The sequence below is a fragment of the Pipistrellus hanaki genome (assembly GCF_964339955.1).
Source record: "Pipistrellus hanaki genome assembly, chromosome: 19".
NCBI classification, from domain to species: Eukaryota; Metazoa; Chordata; class Mammalia; order Chiroptera; family Vespertilionidae; genus Pipistrellus; species Pipistrellus hanaki.
The window spans coordinates 24,360,440-24,378,898 of NC_140521.1; the positions used below are offsets into that span (position 1 = coordinate 24,360,440).

Consider the following 18,459-nt stretch of genomic DNA (forward strand, 5'->3'; position numbering starts at 1 on the left):
CTGGTCCTCAGGCCTCAGCCCCTAGTCTTCCCTCCTGGGCTGCTCTGTCCTCCTCCGGGCAGACAGCGCCCACCTGGCTCACACTGGACGAGGGAGGGAGAAAGGAAAGCGAAGGAAGGAAGAAGGAAGGAAGGAAGGAAGGAAGGAAGGAAGGAAGGAAGGAAGGGAGGGAGGGAGGGAGGGAGGGAGGGAGGGAGGGAGGGAGGGAGGGAGGGAGGGAGGGAGGGAGGGAGGGAGGGAGGGAGGGAAGGAGGGAGGAATGAAAGAAGGGAGGGAGGGAGGGAGCGAGGGAGGGAGCGAGGGAGGGAAAAAGAGAGGGAAGGAAGGAAGGAGGGAAGGAGAGAGGAAAGGAAGATGGGGACAGTTCTGAGAGTTATTTTTCCTCCTACCCTTCCCTCTGGGAGGCATCTCAGAGCCTCTTGCTCAGCTTCCAGGCCAACAGGGACGCTGCAGCCCATGGCCAGGAGCTCAGAGAGGATGGGGGGCAGGAGAAGATGGGGGGCTGAGAGGATGGGGGCAGGAGCGGAGATGGGGGGCACAGAGGAGATGGGGACAGGAGTCTCAGCGCCTGGGCTGTGGGCAGCCCCTGGCCTGGCTCAGGCCACTCCCAGACGCACCCCGGGCCAGGGCCAGCCTGCCAGGGAGGAGGGGTTGGCACTCGGAGGCCTGCATCTCAGGAAGAAGTAACGGAATAGTTCAAAGCCTCCGCCCCTCCCGCCACGCTCCCACCCAAGCCGCCTCCCTCTCTGGGCAAAGCGGGACCAGACAGCCCGGCTCTGGGCCGCCCTCTGCCCGCCCGCCGCCCTCCAGCCGCCCGGCCCCAGGACGCGCAGCCGCAGCCGGGACCAGCTCCGCCTGCCCGGCCCTGGAGCCGCCGCCGCCGCCGCTGCCGGTGAGTGACCGTCCCTCCTTGCTCCCCCCGCCCAGTCCCTCCCTGCCCGGTTCGGCATTCGGTGCCGCGGGGAGGGCTGCCGCAGGCGGTTCGGTCATCAGCGCTGAAGGCGCGGAAGCTTGGGGGACACTTGGCCCCGAGACCGCGGAGTCTCGAACCCTGCACCTGGCCCCTCAGACGCTCGGCCCCCGCAGCGTGCTCACCATCCTGTGTGCAGGCATGTAGGTGTGCAAGCATGTGTGCACAGGCATGTGCGCGCAGGCATGCACACGTGCAGACATGTGTGTGCAGGCGTGCGTGTGCGGACATGTGTGTGCAAGCATGTAGGTGTGCGGGCATGCGTTAGGAGGCATGGTGTGCAGCGGGGAGCCCGCACGCGGCCCGCACCTGTGGCGGGAGCCGGCGGGCCCCACCTGTGTGTCCCTCTCCCTGAAGCAGGAGCCGCCGCCGGGCTTGGCTTTGTCTCCGGAGGAGCAGTGCGCGCCCCTCGGTCCCTGAGACCCTAACTTGTGAGGTGTACGTCCAGGTCCACGGGTTAGGCTCTCGGGAGCTGCGAGCCGCGCCTGAGCACCGGGTTTGGTGGGACTTTCCCCTTAAAGCAAACGCAGGAAAACAAAGTTTGCCTGGCGCCCCAGGTGCCGCTGAGGGCTGCGCGCTGGCGGGTCACGCAGGGGCCTGGGCAGGAGAGGGTCCGTGCGGGCGGCTTCCTGGCTGCTACCGGCTGTGGGCCAGGGCCCTTCCCCAGAGCCGCAGGCGGTCCTCAGAGGAACAGAGACAGCTAGCTCTCACCTGGTGCTGGGCCTCAGCACAACAGCTGAAGTCCCAGCATGCCCCAGGCTCCCAACTTCTACACTCAACAGTCCATCTTAAAACTGCCCTAAAAATGGGCATGTGGACATATGAGATATTCAGTTCCACACATGAGTATCATACAGGGCTAGATAGTGAACACAGACAGTGATAGTGGTGAACCAATAATCTGGGCCAATATAGCCATAGGCTGAAATTTTTATTCTCCTTCTTCTGGATAAAGGGTGGCATTTTGGTGTTAAAAAGACTAAATTTGTACTTCTTTGCAAGATCTTAAATAAAATAAAAGGAGATATATAGCCTCCTTGCTTGGCTACTATTTTAAAATGCTATGTACAATGATTTTAAAAGTAATAGGGATTGGAAATGTATGATATATACTGAAAGAAAACCAGGATGCACACACAAAAAAATAGTGTATTCTTTAGGATTAACTGTATTATTCTTTGTGAAAAAGTTAGGGGAAATTATCAGGAATTTAATCCAATCCAATGTAGTTATTTATAACACAAAACTATACATTTAAAATTATCTTTTGAGGTAATCGTTAGCATTACCTAATTTGCAGTTTTCTGAAAAATGTGACATTTTGTAAAAGAATAATTTCAGTGATTTAAATCTATGTCATAGTTAGAAAAGAGAAACCGTGACTTATCTTTCTTTGTTGTGAAAAATTCCAATATACAATTTCATTTAAACAACATTGGTGTTCTTGGACCAATATTTGTCTTCTATTTTCTGAAAATACCTAAATCAATCCTGAATTCAAATGCATTCTTCATTTGGAGACTTTATATTGGTTGTGACTGTTTATGATGTTAAAGGTTAAGGAAGCTCTTCTTCCCTGTCTATTGTTTGTTTTGATTTTAAATATTCATTGCGATTTTAGTATTTGACTCTAAATCATAGTCAAAGAACCATTTTGTATCCGCAGACTGAATTGAGAGGATGAACTGTGGAACAATGTGCCATGTCTTTTGTTGAAACCGCTTGTGTACTTGTAACATTTAAATATCACTCTCCGGCCTTTGATAGTCTGAATGTGTTTCAAGGGAAAGTTATTGGATTTTTCAGGTCATTTTTTGGTTTGTATAGACTGGATTGATGACTTCCTCCCATCTTAGCTGATGTGCATGCATAGGTATTTGGAAATTATGGAAAGGCATCACTTTAATTTATGGATCTATAGCACCCCATGATTTATATCAAATATTTAAGACATATGATACCTTTCAAAGTCAAAATATATCTGCAGTTAATTTTATGAAAATGTATGCATGGGTCAACAAAAACCTGCTAGATATCATTCTTCTGTGATTTTAAATAGTAACCGGATAGTAATTTAATCCAAGTGGTACAGTTTGTATTCGAGGGAACTCTCTTGGTTTTTTGCATGTTTCCAAGTGGATTGCTCGTGTTCTGAGGTTGCTATTATACAACTGATCACAAGGTATTTAGGAGTGCATAACAACACACAAGATTTTATATTTCAACAGGGAACTGCTTCAGTATAAAGATAGGTTTCTCAGCACCCCTTCTTCCTCAGCGAGCCCATCAGTGAAATTCAGTGAAATGAAGAACATAATTGGTGGTTGGTTCAATCACTACCAGTCTAGACTAGCCCAGACGCATCAATTAGAGAGGCTGTCTTTTAAAAAGAGAGAGTGCAACCGAAACAAGCAGGGCATTATGGATACGGATCTTTAAAAGTGCAAATCCAGCTTTGCAGATAAAAAAAAATAAGGGGGGGAATGGGGAGGGGGCATTGCAGGAAGAAAAGAGAAAGAAGTGAACTGGAGCTTTGGGACAAGAAAGACAGGAAGTGAGAGAGAGGGAGGAATAATGAGTGAAATGCCATGCAGCACCTCCGAGGACAAAGTTACAGTTCAGCCCGGAGCATATGGTTCACCATATTTAACTAGCGCCCCAACCCCCCGTTTTTTTTTTTTCCTTTTCTGCATGTTTCCTAAGAAGTCCCAGCTCAAACCCAGTGCCGCTGGAAATGTAGGAAGCTTCTAGTGAGAATGAAGCCAAGTGGTGCTAGCCAGCCAAAGCTCCTTTTGCAATGTTTTTCCCCAAAAGAAAGAACAGAAAATGTTAATGTTTGAGTCTCTAATCATACCTTTAAAAAATCAGCTGTATTAATGAACACTGCTCATTTTAAATCCGCTAACTGGGAAGTATTTTATGGGCAAGACAACTCTAGGCAAGCAGCTAGTAGTTGAATACAGTGAAAGTATGAAGACTGTAACAAAGGCCTGGTGATTTAGAGGGGAGTGAGTAGGTGGATGGATAAAAGAGAGGATTTAGAGAGCATTAGGAATATATCAAGCTCCAGGGAAAGAAAGGGTTTAATTGGTATTAATTAAAACACTGCTAATATATTCTAACAAAATCAAATTTGATGTTCTAAACTAATCTCCTTGCTATGTCAAAGGAAAAGAAAAGTATTATCTTATTTGCATCTCTGCAATCCAAATGCATTGCTCATTCAGCGGAATTAATGTTTACCACCAGTCTGTTTAATCTCCTCACACATTTAGTCAAACTTATTCTTTCAAACTAAAAGGATCAAGGCAGGGAATTCGTGCAGATATTGGGAAGACTCGTGGCTGTCCTTGTCACTGGCTTCGTATTTTTCTATGTTCCTTTCTCCTCAGTGACTCTAATGAGGTGGAAAAACGGTGAGACTGCAGCGAGAATGATGAATATAGTTCATTTTTCCTCTTTTTTTTCTTCTGCCTTCCAGGTTATTTAGGAATTGCAGTTGCCAAATTATAGGAGTGTCTTTATTTACACGGCTGATGTTGGTCTGCTAATTAATAATCATATTTATTTCTGATTTCAGAATCTACTTTGTTACAAATTACTATTGAAAAAGGCTCTCAGATCAGAAATTAATGACCCTTTATCGGTTGTTTTCAACTGCAGTTCTCCTAAATGAATGGGGAGGTGAATGTAAAATTTCATACACCAAGAACTGAACTCTTTGTTTCCTTATTAAGTTAAAATTTCTGCAGGGAAATTCACACTTTTATCAAATGGTGAGTTTTATTCTCTATAGTGTTGAACTCTCACAATGGATAAAATTGCCCCTGAGTGACATCATAGCAAAAATATTTCTCCACCCCTTAGTCTCCCAAGACTATGATATCATATGTAAAAATGTGGCTAACCCCAACAATAAATAAGCTAACTGTATTGAGGACCATGTATATGTGTTTGAAGGTGAGGGATTCTGCACAGGATTGAGGATGTGAACTTCTGACTCACCTGCTGAGACGGCTGCCTGCCTGCCCCACTGCCTTTCCCAGCTCCACACCGCAAAAGAGCAGTTGCAGTTCAGCTCCTGTATTGTTCTATAATCCAGGCAATAAATGCTAATTAGCAATGATCAAGGATCTGACTATTCAGAGTAATTATCATAATTTACGTCTTCCTTGCTAAAGACATTCCTTGCTGTTTTTTTTTGTTTTGTTTTGTTTTGTTTTTTAAAATAAACTGTTGTTCTACCATTGCACTGCAGTGGAAAGCACACCGGAGATATGTGTGAGGTAGGATTGGATCATTTGGGTTTCATTCAAAGTCGCCGGCATGTGCCTCTTAGCTTGTTCCAGATGGAATTGCAATTTATTTTCTAAAAAGGAATTCTTGGAAATACACAAAGTTTTGCATGTGCACCAGGAAGATATGATTTTATTTTACAAACCCCAAGGCTCCTCCTTCCAGCCCATCCCCTTCCTAAAATCACTTACTGAGCAGAACAAAGGAAACTGCTAACTACAGAGGCATCTCAGCGAACAGCAGCAGCATGATACAGTCTGTGATATGACCACACATGGCATTGCACGGAAATGCAGCGGAATAAGTCGTTTAAATAGTAACCCTAATTAGCAGACAGATCTTTAAGGAGGTATCAAGAAAATGGATCCAACCAACTTAAATAATAGGCTCCATTCCCCAAGATCACAAATGTACATAGTGATCCGGTGATGGGTTGAATCACAGAAAGAGGAGGACAAAGCCCTTTTCTCAAAATGGAGCTTTGCTCTGGCATCCTGTTTAGGGCACGTTAATCAGACATTTTGTAAAAACAGGATTTAATGCAGGGCTCTCTCTTTTCAAAGATATGATCTGCCATCCTCTTGCACCTTTCTTTTATCAGTTGATCTAAATTATCACCTGAAAAATTGTGATCCCCCTTAGATTTTCATATAATTGCTGCAGAATATACATGAAGCCTTCTCCACATTCTATAATGAGGCTTGTAGCCCAGGTTTTTTCTTATTGCTTGAAGCAAACAAGGATACTTTACACAGAAGGAACAGAATAAATAACCATGTTGAAATTCTATTTATTGGAGCTTTACCTATCAAGGTTATAGTCCCAGGGTCCTTTGTTCATTGGCCTTTATGGAGAACTTCAGCTTTTACTTGAGGGCTATGAGCATATTAGAGGGATAATTCCCTTTGAATACTACACAGAAGGAGCCACCTGCAAAATGTTGATGCTCTTATTGAAATCTCAAGTGGAATCAGCTTTCAAAAAATTAGATATTAGAGACATCCAATATAATTTGCAATATGTAATTATACGAAAGTGCATATAGATGTGTTTGCTTTACATGTTTCCTACTTGAGATTTTTTTTTCTCTTTGGCATTTCTCATCATTTGACATGGATCCTGAGTAGAATGTTTTTCAAGTCAACTTAAAAATTTTTCTTGTTAATTAACATAAGAATAAAGGACTCTGTGATCTGTGTTCTCATGCAAGAATGCATGTGTATAACATCAACGTTGGCAATTAATCATATCTGACAAAGTTGTCATTGCAGAGACTGTTGCATTACTTGTAAAATATTTGCTGCTTTAATCTTCATCCTAACTTTAGATAATTTGAAGTAAGGAAGAACACTAGAATAGTAAATATTATTCATAAGACATCTATTTCCTTTATTTAAGTAATGAGATAACATGTCAAGGAAATGGTCTTAGGTAGAGACAATAATTTTAACCTGCTCAGAGTAACCAAGCTCATAACAGTAATCTTCCTCCATTTTGCATGGCACGTGATTAAGAACCGAGACTCTGCCAGGGATCATAGATGCCAGGCATCAGCCTCCCTTTGGGTGCCTCAGTGTGGTCCGTTCATGGCCACAACTCCCTCTCCACAGAGCGGAGCCCTGAAGATCTGCTATCAGGGAGGAACCTGGGCCATGCAGCAGCAGCAACTGTCTGCCTGCCACTGCCACCTGCTCTGTGCACAGGCGATGATGCTCTTGATGAAGATCGGGAAACTCATCACAGTCAGGTCACAGAAGCACCTAAGCAACCAGTGCCAGGGCCCCAGTTTATGTTTATCTGCTCAGAGACCAGATTCCAAGGGACAAGGGTCGCTCATGCTGAGATGACACAAGATCTTACTTCATCCCAATTAAGTAGGCATGGATGCCAAGGAAAACTGATTTGTTAAACAGTTGACTCCTAATACACACCTAGAATATGGTGGTTCGCTTATTTATAATTCTTCAAATTTATTTTAAAAGAGGAGTCCATGTTCTAAAAGAGACATTTCTGTGGGCTCTATCTATGATACACATTGGTTTGCTTTTCCTCTGGGCTTTCTATTAGGTTACCCAAAGGAGTAAAAAATAAATTCTGTGAACACCTTTCCTTGACACAATAGCATTTTAACTTATTCACAATTAAGTCTACCACACATGTAGCAAAGGCTTAGCACCCCACCCTCCACTTTGTGTCCACAACATAATGAATTCTAAAATATGTAAGATGTATATTTTACTTAACTACTCATCTAGGATCCATTCTTGCATGTTTGGTCAGAACAGAAAAATACTAATTAACAATATTTAGCAGCAGGTTATGTTATAGGTCCCGGAGCAAATACACTTGCCATCTAGAGAGCCAAGGTCTTTCATGTATCCCAAGTGTTTAGGGCAGAAATCAGTGAGAGAAGGTGGAATATCTCTTGGTGTACATACCTAACTCATTACGCATCCTCATTGTGTGAGCTTAATGAAGAGGCTGACAATAAAAGCTTTAGTTAAATTAAAATCCACCTGCAAAGTACACTTCATTCATAACATCTATTGAAAAATAAAAGAAATATTAATACAGTTCTTCCCAAACATTCTGATCTGTAAGATGCGTGGGTTGGATTCATTGATCTCCAATTATTTTAACTGAGAATTTGTGAAGCTGCTCCAAAGTAGAGGTACAAGAACGACTCCGGGACCCTTGACTCTGGAGATGCAGAGAACCAAGTCTTATTTGTTTTAAGACTTGTCCTTTAAAGTTATATTCAATTCCACCTCCAGGTACTGTATTTATTAACATGAAGTTGTCTTGATGCTAAAACAGTAAAGTTCATTTTTAGGAAAAGCAGTGGCAGAGAGAGGAATAGCTGGAGAATGAAAAATGCTCTCAGTTCTAAGCCCACTCTGCAACACAAACATAGAAGAAACCCAGACAAGCACCTGCCTCCCTACTTTATTTATTAAAAATCTTTGTGTTGAAAGTGTTACTTATGTCCCCATTTCCCCCCCCCAGTGACCTCTTCTAGACTACCCCCAACCCCTACCCTGGCCTTCATCACCCTGTGGTCTGTCCATGGCTTATGCATATATGCATACAAGGTTTCTGGTTGATCTCTTCCCACCCACCTGCCCTTTCCACCCACCCTCACCTTCCCTCTGAGATTCCGCAGTCTCTCTATTCTAAGAGCATATTCTTTAATCCCTCTGCCTTCATTTAATTTCTTTGCTTTTCTCATTGGGCTGACATCTTTGAATTTCACCTTTCCCTTTCCACTTGACTTATTTGAATCATGTCAATAGTCCCTTCAAAAGTCTACAATAGTTATATTAACACACTACACTTCTAAAATTAAATTTTAATATGTTCAAAACCCCTGAAATTTGCTTTGCTCCATTCTCTAAAACCACTCAAATATATCATCTTTTTTTTTTTTGCTCCATTTTCTAAAACCACTCAAACATATCATTTTTTAAATTTTATTTTATTTTATTTTTAGCAAACCTATTTCCCCTGGCTTCCCAGCCTTTGAACCTGTCCATGTGCTGTTTTTCCCCTCTGTAAACTCTGTGCCTTCACCTCTTCCACACCTCAGAAACACTTTTTATTTCTTGCTTTCTTTCCTTCCCTCCTCCCTCATTCTTTCTCTTTTCCTTCCTTTCCTTCCTTCCTTCCTTCCTTCCTTCCTTCCTTCCTTCCTTCCTTCCTTCCTTCCTTCCTTCCTTCCTTCCTTCCCTCTCTTGGGCATGAGCCAGGCACTATACATTTAAATACAGGAATTGACATTAACTTCTAGCAACTCTGATGGCTTCGACCACTCTGCATTGCTGAGGACTTATGTACCCACAATTATTTCATTTTGCATTTACTCTTTAGCTATTTGAACAAGTCCCTGATGTCCTGCGTTCCGCTGTTGGTTCTCTGCATGCCCTGTTTCTCAGTTGCCTGTGGGATTCACCTGAAGTTTCTCTTACAGACATTTCTCCCAGGGGATTAGCATGGTGCCCTCACACGCCCACAGAGCTGTTGCTGGTCTGAGTCAGGGGCACAGTAAGAAAGGGCTATGTGTTCCTGGTGCCGCAGTCTGCACGTAGTCTGGAACAGTGGGGAGCTAAAGTATCAATGCACGTGTTTATGTTTATTGAGCACTAAATGTGATGACTTTCTGTGACATGTTCTGTTGTGTTTTTTAGTTGTGTGGATGTTCCTTTCAGCTGATCCTATAGCCCCCAGGAAGGTTCAAAGACCACAGAGAGACCCAGTGGATGCCCAGGCCACTCAGAAGCTGAAACAAAAGTAATCGCCTGAGGACACCTCTTCTGCTCAGCAACACCCTCACCCCACAGGCCCTTCAAGAAACAAAGAAACTTAAGAATGCCATCTAGATTTTTTGACATTGGTTTTGAGAGAGAGGGAGAGATGGGCAGACATACAGAGAGAGATTTGGTATTCTGCTTATTGATGTATTTATTGGTTGATTCTTGTATATGCCCTGGCGGGGATTGAACCTGAAACCTTGGTGTATTCGGACCACTTTCTAACCAACTGAGCCACCTGGCCTGGGCTCATGCCATCTAGATTTTTCATGAGCCAAAGAAAAATTTATTCCTTCATTTGTATTCCTTCCTCATTAGTATTCATCTGCTTGAATTTAAATTTAATGCGACACTTATTTTTTAAAAGTCTTCCAAGTATACATTTGCTTATGAATGCACCAATTTTTAAAATAGGAATTGCACAAATGTGTTAATATTTTAAGGAACATTAATGTTCTAAGTAGATTGATTTTTAGCCACACACAAAGTGTGATCTTAAGAGTGACCTAAAGAGTATAAAGTGCTCTTGAAATAACAGCAGTGAGAGGTGATCCGAAGGGTAAAATAATGGGGGAAGTCATAACGCAACAGAAATGCCACATATCCTGCCTGACATCAACCAAGCAAGCACTCTTTTTATTCAGCCATCTGGGACACATGAGCTATGATCACTGCTTCTGGCCAGGAAATCTAGTTAGACAGAAGGACACAAACTTTCAAAAAGATAAATAACGACTCAGGTCAATAGATGGCAAGACCCAAACCCAACCCAAAACAAATGGTTTAAACAAGGAACCCCGAGGAGATCAGCAGAAGCAGGACAAAACTGGTCTGTTCAGGGAAGAGGGTGCCCCTAAAGAGAAAACGATGAAGTGAATCTTAAAGGATGTTAAAGAATTAGATAAGTGGAAAGAAAGGGGAAAAGCGTGTCTTTTAGATAGATGCATTTTTGTGAGAGCAAACGCACACACAGCTGTCTCACCCCAGGTGTTGCCTACAATTATAATTATATTTCTTTGCCATTAAAGAAAGTGACTGGTAATAATATGAGAGCTTGTGATTATTCTGTTAACCTAATAATAATAGTATTTATTGTAGTCTCACAATATGTTAAGCATTTTATGTTAGCTCACTTAAGCCTCACAGCAATTCAGCAAAAACCCATTTTATAGGTTAAGAAAACTGAGTCTTAATGCAGTTAAGTGACTTGCTACATAGCCAATACAGAGTTCACATCCAGAATTGCAATTGCAAAACTCATAGCCGAAGGCCATGGCTTCCAGCTGGCGTGCTGCCAGACATGTGAACCATGCAACAGCTGACTGGTCAGGCTGGGCACTGCCCTCTTTCCCCCAAGGCTGTCAAGCTAGAACAATAGTAGCTGACCAGTGTGAATGAATCAAAATTATATCTATGTTTTTGTTAGATTGGCAAAAAAATGTAATCTATTTTTGGTGTGTTGCAGAATTTTACTAGTTAGTTTATGTGTGCCATGAGATGAAAGAGATTGAAATCCCTGATCTAAGGCCTGCAGTCGCAATATTGCAATCATTACATTACTACTTGATATTATTTTTGTTGTAAACAAAGAGCTATTTCCTTAATCCCTTCAAATTTTTCAGATTTTTGGTTAAGTTATACTAGAATGATAGAATGTATTTTCCTAATAGAAAATTGAAATAATTGGGGAATAGAGCATATTAATATTTTAGGCTTTTTTCTTTCTTTTTTTTTTTTTGCTAGAACTTTAAGGAGATTCTTCAATTTTGTCTGCATAGTCTCAACTTCTTTAAAAGAAAAAAAAATGGGTTGGTAGTGATTAAAGGTCAGTTAATCTGTGTCCTTCCTACAGGTGAGAGAGAGGGGCTCTTGGAGGCCTCATATTTACGTTCCCCCAAGCTAAGCACAACAGCTTGAACCACCCACCACCCACCAAGAACCTAAACCAGTCATGAACTTGACCTTGATTAGTGGAAACATTTTATCTCAGAGGTTTGGGAGCCTTGTACCTAGTAGATTGTTTCAGCTTTGCACCTCTTTGGCTTCCCAGGTTAATATGAAAAATATCTAGCTGTGAACTAATTACCATTTTAGATCCTGGTCCCTGGCCAGTTTTCTCAATAGTTAGAGCATCAGCCCTGGTGGCAGATTCTTCAGTCCCAGTAGGGAAGCAAGTAGGAGGCAACCAATTGAGGTATCTCTGTCACTTCAATGTTTCTCTCTCCCCCTCCTCCTACCTTTCCAATCTCTCTAGAAATCAATGGAAAAAATATCCTTAGGAGAAGATTAAAAACCAATCATATAATGGCCCAAGTTATTATGTGCAATATATTCAATGATATTCTTAAGGTATTTGAAAAGTTGGTTCACCTAAACAAATCCAATCTTCTAACTATTTTGTTAACCAATTTTGTGCACAGTATGCATTTACAAGTGTTTCTGCATGAATATGACTTTCAATAGTCCTTCAATTTTAAAAGTGTCAATGGTTATTTGCTATTTTAATACTCACTTATCTGTGTATCAATTCAAGAATATTTCAGCCATAAAAAGCTAGAATTGAGAAAACTTCACTCTTCTTTACCAGCCCCTTTGCATTTAATTGGCATTTGGTTATGATTAATAAAATGGTCAGCTGGCCCAGCTGGCATGACTCAGTGGTTGAGCATCAACCTATGAACCAGGAGGTTATGGTTTGATTCCCAGTCAGGGCACATACCTAGATTGTGGGTTCAGTCCCCACTGTGGGCCATGCAGGAGGCAGCTGACCCATAATTCTCTCTCACCATTGATGTTTCTATCTCTCTCCCTTTCCCTCCCACCCATTAATCAATAAAAATACATTTTAATAAATAAATAAATAAATAAAATGGTCAGCTGGATGACACAGAGATTCAGAACACAGTTCTGCCTTGAAGGAACCTGTGAAGTGGGGTCCACTTCAGGACCAGCGTCTCGCTTGGGATGCCAGATAAGAGACAGCTGCACATCTCCTCTCAGACACTGGCATTGTCAGACAGAGCTCCTCATGGCTGAGCTTGGCCTGTTTTCCAGATGGTTATTGGCTGTATTTCACCCAGTTCTCATTCAATGAGATCGTAAATAAACAGGGCTTTTAAAGTAGCCAAGCACAGAATATGATTTTGTTGGCATTTTATAAGGCTTTGTTATATGTCCCTGGAACCCTCAATAAAAGGAATATTGCATCCACTGTGAACTTGTGTATTTCCTGGAAGAGCATGCTCTCAATACGAGGTTGTTGGCACCAGAGTACACAAAGCTAGCTTCAGGATCCAGGATCCAGCAAGTAATCTAATATGATAGGAAAATTTCAATTCAGAGACAATTTCTAAATGACCTTATGTTGCCTTTCAATAAATTTCACTGTCATCTACCCAAGTCAGAAACCAATGAGTGCTCCTCATCTTTCTCTTTTCAGCTGTCACGGCCAGTCAAATATTTTTTTTTCTTCTTCTTCCTGTTTTCCAATGCATCTGCACGTCTCCACCTTCCACATGGCTGCAGCTAAGACACACCTCACTTCTCACCCGGATCAGGGCATCAGGCCTCCAGTTTTTCCTCCAGTGCTGCCAAGCGGTAACCAGGAAAATCTCCCTATGCCACAAATACCATCACATCCCTCACAGTGCCCAGCATTTTATTGGATCCCTATTGCCCTTGAAATAGCATGACACCTAAAGCCCTTCCTATCCTGGATCCTGGCCCAACATTCTTCTTCTTCCCCACATTCTTTTCAGTGTTGCTGCCACACATATTTGCCATTTCTTAATGCTCTTTTTATACCCTGCGCTTTCTCAGACATCCACACTGTCTGGGTGGCTCTCGCTCCACTGCCCCTTCCAGACTCTGCATCTCGCCCCTTGGCTCTCATCCTGGAACCCTTTCCTCTCGGGAATCTTTGCCTCAACCATCCTACCATCACCCTATGACTCTCTTTTTTCATCGGTGATTCCATAGCCTCTGTGCACTCCTCCTAGTAGCACTGATCACCCTGATTATTGATAACTTGTGCCAGTCTTCTCTCTTTGAATATGTGGTTCCAGAGTTGCCTTGTTCAGTAGGGTCGCCATTTGCCATATGTGGCTACTTCAATTTACAATCAAGTAAAATAAAAAAATTAACTTCTCAGGTGCACTGGCCACATTGTAAGGGCTCAGGTGCCACGTGACTAGGTGTAGGTAAAAAGCAATCCCCTTAATCAGTGTAGGTAAAAAGCAATCCTGTATCCTGGAAAGTTGTCCAGGACCAGGCTATTCTGAAAGACAGGCACTGTGTCTCCTTTTTCACTGCACCCTCTGGCACTGGCAGCCCTTCCTAGTGGAGCTCACCCTCTGAACCACAGAGCAAAACAACCAGGTGAGTGACTCTTTTCTCAATTCCTTCAGAAATGACATAGCACTAAAACTATGCTATATGCATGAGAAGTAAATCCTAATAAAAGTGTAATATGCAAATGAACCATCACACCAAGATACAGATGGCAGCCCCATGTGGACACAAGATGGCCGCAACAAGATGGCCACCACAAGATGGCCTGCAGGGGAGGGCAATTGTGGGAAGTTAGGGGCGACCAGGCCAGCAAAGGAGAGCAGTTGGGAGTGACCAGGCTGGCAGAGGAGGGTAGTTGCAGGAAACCAGGCCAGTAAGGGAAGGCAATTGGAGGAGACCCAAGCCTTCAGGGAGGCCAGTCAGGGGCACCAGGCCTGTAGGGGAGGGCAGTTGTGATAATCAGGCAAGCAGGGAGGAAATTTAGGGGTAACCAGGCCATCGGGGGAAAGCAGTATGGGGGACCAGGCCTGCAGTGGAGGGCAGTTGGGGGGAACCCAGGCCTGCAGGGGAGGGCAATTGGGGGGGGGGGTACCAGGCCTGCAGGAGAGGGCAGTTGGGTGGGACCAAGCCTGCAGGGGAGGGCAGTTGGAGGGCAGGCCTGCAGGGTAGAGCCATTGGGGGGGACCAAGCCTGTAGTGGATGACAGTTGGGAGGACCCAGGCCTGCAGGGGAGGGCAGTTGGGCGGGACCAGGCCTGTAGGGGAAGGCAATTGGGAGCCAGCAGTCCTGGATTGTGAGGTGGATGTCCAAGCGTCCATTTAGGCCCAATCCCAGTGGACAGTCAGAGATCCCTCAAGGGGTGCAGATTGGAGAGGGTGCAGGCTGGGCTGAGGGACACAACCCCTGCCCTATGCATGAATTTCATGCACCGAGCCTCTAGTTAATGTATAACATGTAAAGATGCCCAAAATATTAAGGCTTAATTTTAGCATAAAGCCCTCACTGAGAAAGTCTCCTTTAGACTATTAAAAATGTAAGTGCCTTATAAGTGCTGACTGAGTAAGGATAAGACACATCTAAACACAGAGGTTTTGTTTTGTGTGTTTTGTTGTGTGGATCCATGTAGGAGGCATGTCGAGATTCCCAAGGGCCTCCTTTCTAGAGGATGTGAGGATAGATAATTTCTTCTTTCACCCCAAGCATAGCTGACCTGGGTCACGCAATAGGATTACCCATTCTTTCACTTTGCTTGGTTTCTGCTGGGAAACAGAAATAGAGAACTGAGCTGTTATTCAGCGAGTGAGATCAAAGTGAAAGTGATTAAAGTAACTATCAGATTTGATAAGACTACATGTTCTTAGGGAATTGCCAAAGTTCACTTATACTGTTAATTATTTTCTGAGCACCACACACTTTGTTAGGTACTGAGGACACAGACAATTCCTGTCTCAGAGCAAAGTAACATTAATATTATCATTCCAGTTCCTCTCCCTGCATTGTAGCAAGAGCACTTGACCTTGGCTGACGTTGTAACCACTTGGGGAATTTAACAAATACTGATACCTTGGCCCTTCCTCAGAAGACTCTGACATAATTGGTATGGCCTGGGATTCTGGTTTTTTAAAGATCCCAGGAGAGTACAGTGTGCAGCCAATGCTGAGACATGATCTTGGAGTGAACTCGGAGATCAAGAGTCTTTGGTATCAATAATCGATAGCATATTGGAACCAAAACGAGGAACTTTAAAATGGCCTGTTGTGCATATCATCATTTTACTGTGTATTTCTCATAAGATAAGCTTATACCTAAGAGTTCATCCAGGCCAATAGACAGTTCATGACTGAGGTGCGACCTGACAGCAGGTGTCTGCCACCAGCTCAGTTCTTTGTTTACTACCCCACGCAGCTCAGGAAAACGGAACATAGAACCATCTTCACGTCAAAAGACAACCACAAATTTTTATAACATGATATATATATATATATATATATATATATATATATATATATATATGTGTGTGTGTGTGTGTGTGTGTGTGTGTGTGTGTGTGTGTATGTGTGTGTGTGTGTGTGTGTGTGTGTGTGTGTGTGTGTGTAAAGAGAGAGTTCAGTTCCTCAGGAGCCCTAACCGCATTCTTATGAATTCTAAAATCAAAATACCTGTGTTGAATTCCACACATAACTAAGAAGAACACTTTGCCTTTAAATTTGAACTACTCAATAGAAGAAATAGTAGTGGGAGGAAAAATGAGTACATTGTGCTCCCACATTTTCTGTTCTCACCCACCTTATTACATAACGTTCTATTCAATGTAATACTTCACAGTGCAGGTAAAAATCGCCAGGCTGTCCCCAGAAAAATAACTACCGTTAAAAAGTTAGCTCTCTTAGCCATCACCACACACACTTTTAGATTCCACTTGGGGATTGAGAAAACTCAGGATACATAAATCACTGAGTTCACGCTCCACCCACAGAAGACTACACAGAAAATGTGAGTCTTTCCATTCTTAAGGCATCAAAATAAAACTAACGTGCACACACTCCTTTCAAAATGCATTTTGTGTGTGAGAGCCTACGCAGTGGGGAAATTCTGTTTTGTATCTATTCCAAATCCTCGTGCTGTCATATAATCCCATTTTCTTTTGTTCCCTGTGGAGAAAAGAACATCTGCTCTCCATTCTCTCTGAACTCAATCCCTTCAGCTCCTTAAAGACTCCCAGCTTCCTTCCAGCGCCTCTTCCCTGGGAGAAGTGATAGCCATTCCCTTCAGGTAGTGTCTCTCCTGCATCGTGCAGCCTCACTCTCATGTCACACATACTCATGCTCATCACATCATGCTCATAGCAAAGCAAGCCTTGGCCAGCAGCAAAACCAAACAAATGTGTCCTTGTTTCCATAAATGAAGTTATACGTCCAATAATAGATACTGCATACATAGTTGTGAATGCTAATCTTCCAATAATTATGTGCCAAAATTGTTATAATTTTATTCAGAAAATATTGGCCATCTGTTGCTTTTAGAAATGAATTAAAACTTCAATGATTAGGTTTTAATTTCTTTTATGCAAGTGTTCCCCAAACTGGCCTGGAATGGCCCCTCACCACTCCCCAGCAGGAGCCCACCCCTTCACAAAAACAGATACTGAATTGGAGCATCCAGTCAAAGGGGAATCGCTGTCTGAGCATTCCTATCTGCTTTGTCATTCATGTTTTAATAAATTCCAAATATCATCAAGTGTTCCACATTGTGCCAAGTGTAGCTAATTACATGAAGTGACCAGCTGTGATAAAGAAATTCCAGAGTGCCAGTCCCATAACGTGTCAACATCTGGTTTGTGTATGTTTTCAAACCCTACATGTTAAGTGATACTAGAAATTAAGACATGAATATTTAGCAGAATCTTGCTCTTACCAACTTTCTATTAGAATATTCAGTTTTCATAAAGGAAAAGTTGGTGAGGAGGTGTTCTACTGAACCTGTTGAGGAAGGCTGGAATCTGTTAACCGGAAGGATGACACTGCACAGCTAGGAAACATGGAATGTTAAATTATCATATGATTTCTGTTTCTCTGCCAGTTTACTGCATCTCCATACAGGAGGCTCAGATAACCACATGTTGAACTCATTTGACATTTCATGATGCCAAGATTTCAGGCAAACCAGCACTGAAAAAGATGGCATATGTGTATGTGCTTGTGTGTGATTATTGTTATTAACCCGCATGCATACTCACCCCATGCATGCTCACCCCGTGCATGCTCACCCTGTGCATGCTCACCACGTGCATGCTCACCACGTACATGCTCACCACGTACATGCTCACCACGTACATGCTCACCACGTGCATGCTCACCACGTGCATGCTCACCCCGTGCATGCTCACCCCGTGCATGCTCACCCCGTGCATGCTCACCCCGTGCATGCTCACCCCATACATGCTCACCCCGTGCATGCTCACCCCGTACATGCTCATCCCGTACATGCTCACCCCGTGCATGCTCACCTCATGCATAAGTTGGCCACCAACTGTTTGAGCACTTTGAGAAACTTATTACCCAGGTTTGGTGAAGCCCACTGGATTTTCACAATGTTCCAGAGCTGCAGGAAGGGCAGTGTGAGCCTCACTCACAGGGCAGCCATCCCTACGTGGAGGGAAGTGCCTCGAGAGGAGAGTTCCTCAAGGATGAAACTCTCCAGGTTTATCTACTAGTGAAAAGTCACCTAGGACCTGAGGTCTAAACTTTGCTCTGATTATGTATTTTGCACTAAGTCACTTAAGTTAGCCTATCAGAAAACTCTCACTTTAGGCTTATCTTATTGCCCTTGGGCGATTAACTGCCAAAGACAGGGTAAGTCTGTTCAGCATAAAACTTGTAATAAACTCAAGGACTGAAAAGAACCATTTGTCCTTTGCCCATACTTACAGCTTCTTAAATGCTTGCACCCTATCACTACCTGGGGTCAAACATTGCATGGAAGAGAGTGATAGCATAGCCTACAATAGTGGGAAGAAGAAAACCAAAACGAGTGGAATTGTAATGCATTATGTGAGGTCCTCAGCATTGCTTTTTTCCAGTTTTCTCTTGCTCTGCC

At 43.2% G+C, this 18,459-nt stretch overlaps 1 long non-coding RNA gene across 1 annotated transcript; it reads left to right on the forward strand.

The window, feature by feature from the left end:
* Positions 1-298: 298 nt before the first annotated feature.
* LOC311613941 lies at positions 299-12,784 on the forward strand. Its single transcript, XR_014793558.1, has 2 exons — positions 299-892; positions 9,451-12,784. It is a non-coding gene; the product is annotated as an uncharacterized lncRNA (long non-coding RNA).
* Positions 12,785-18,459: the final 5,675 nt, after the last annotated feature.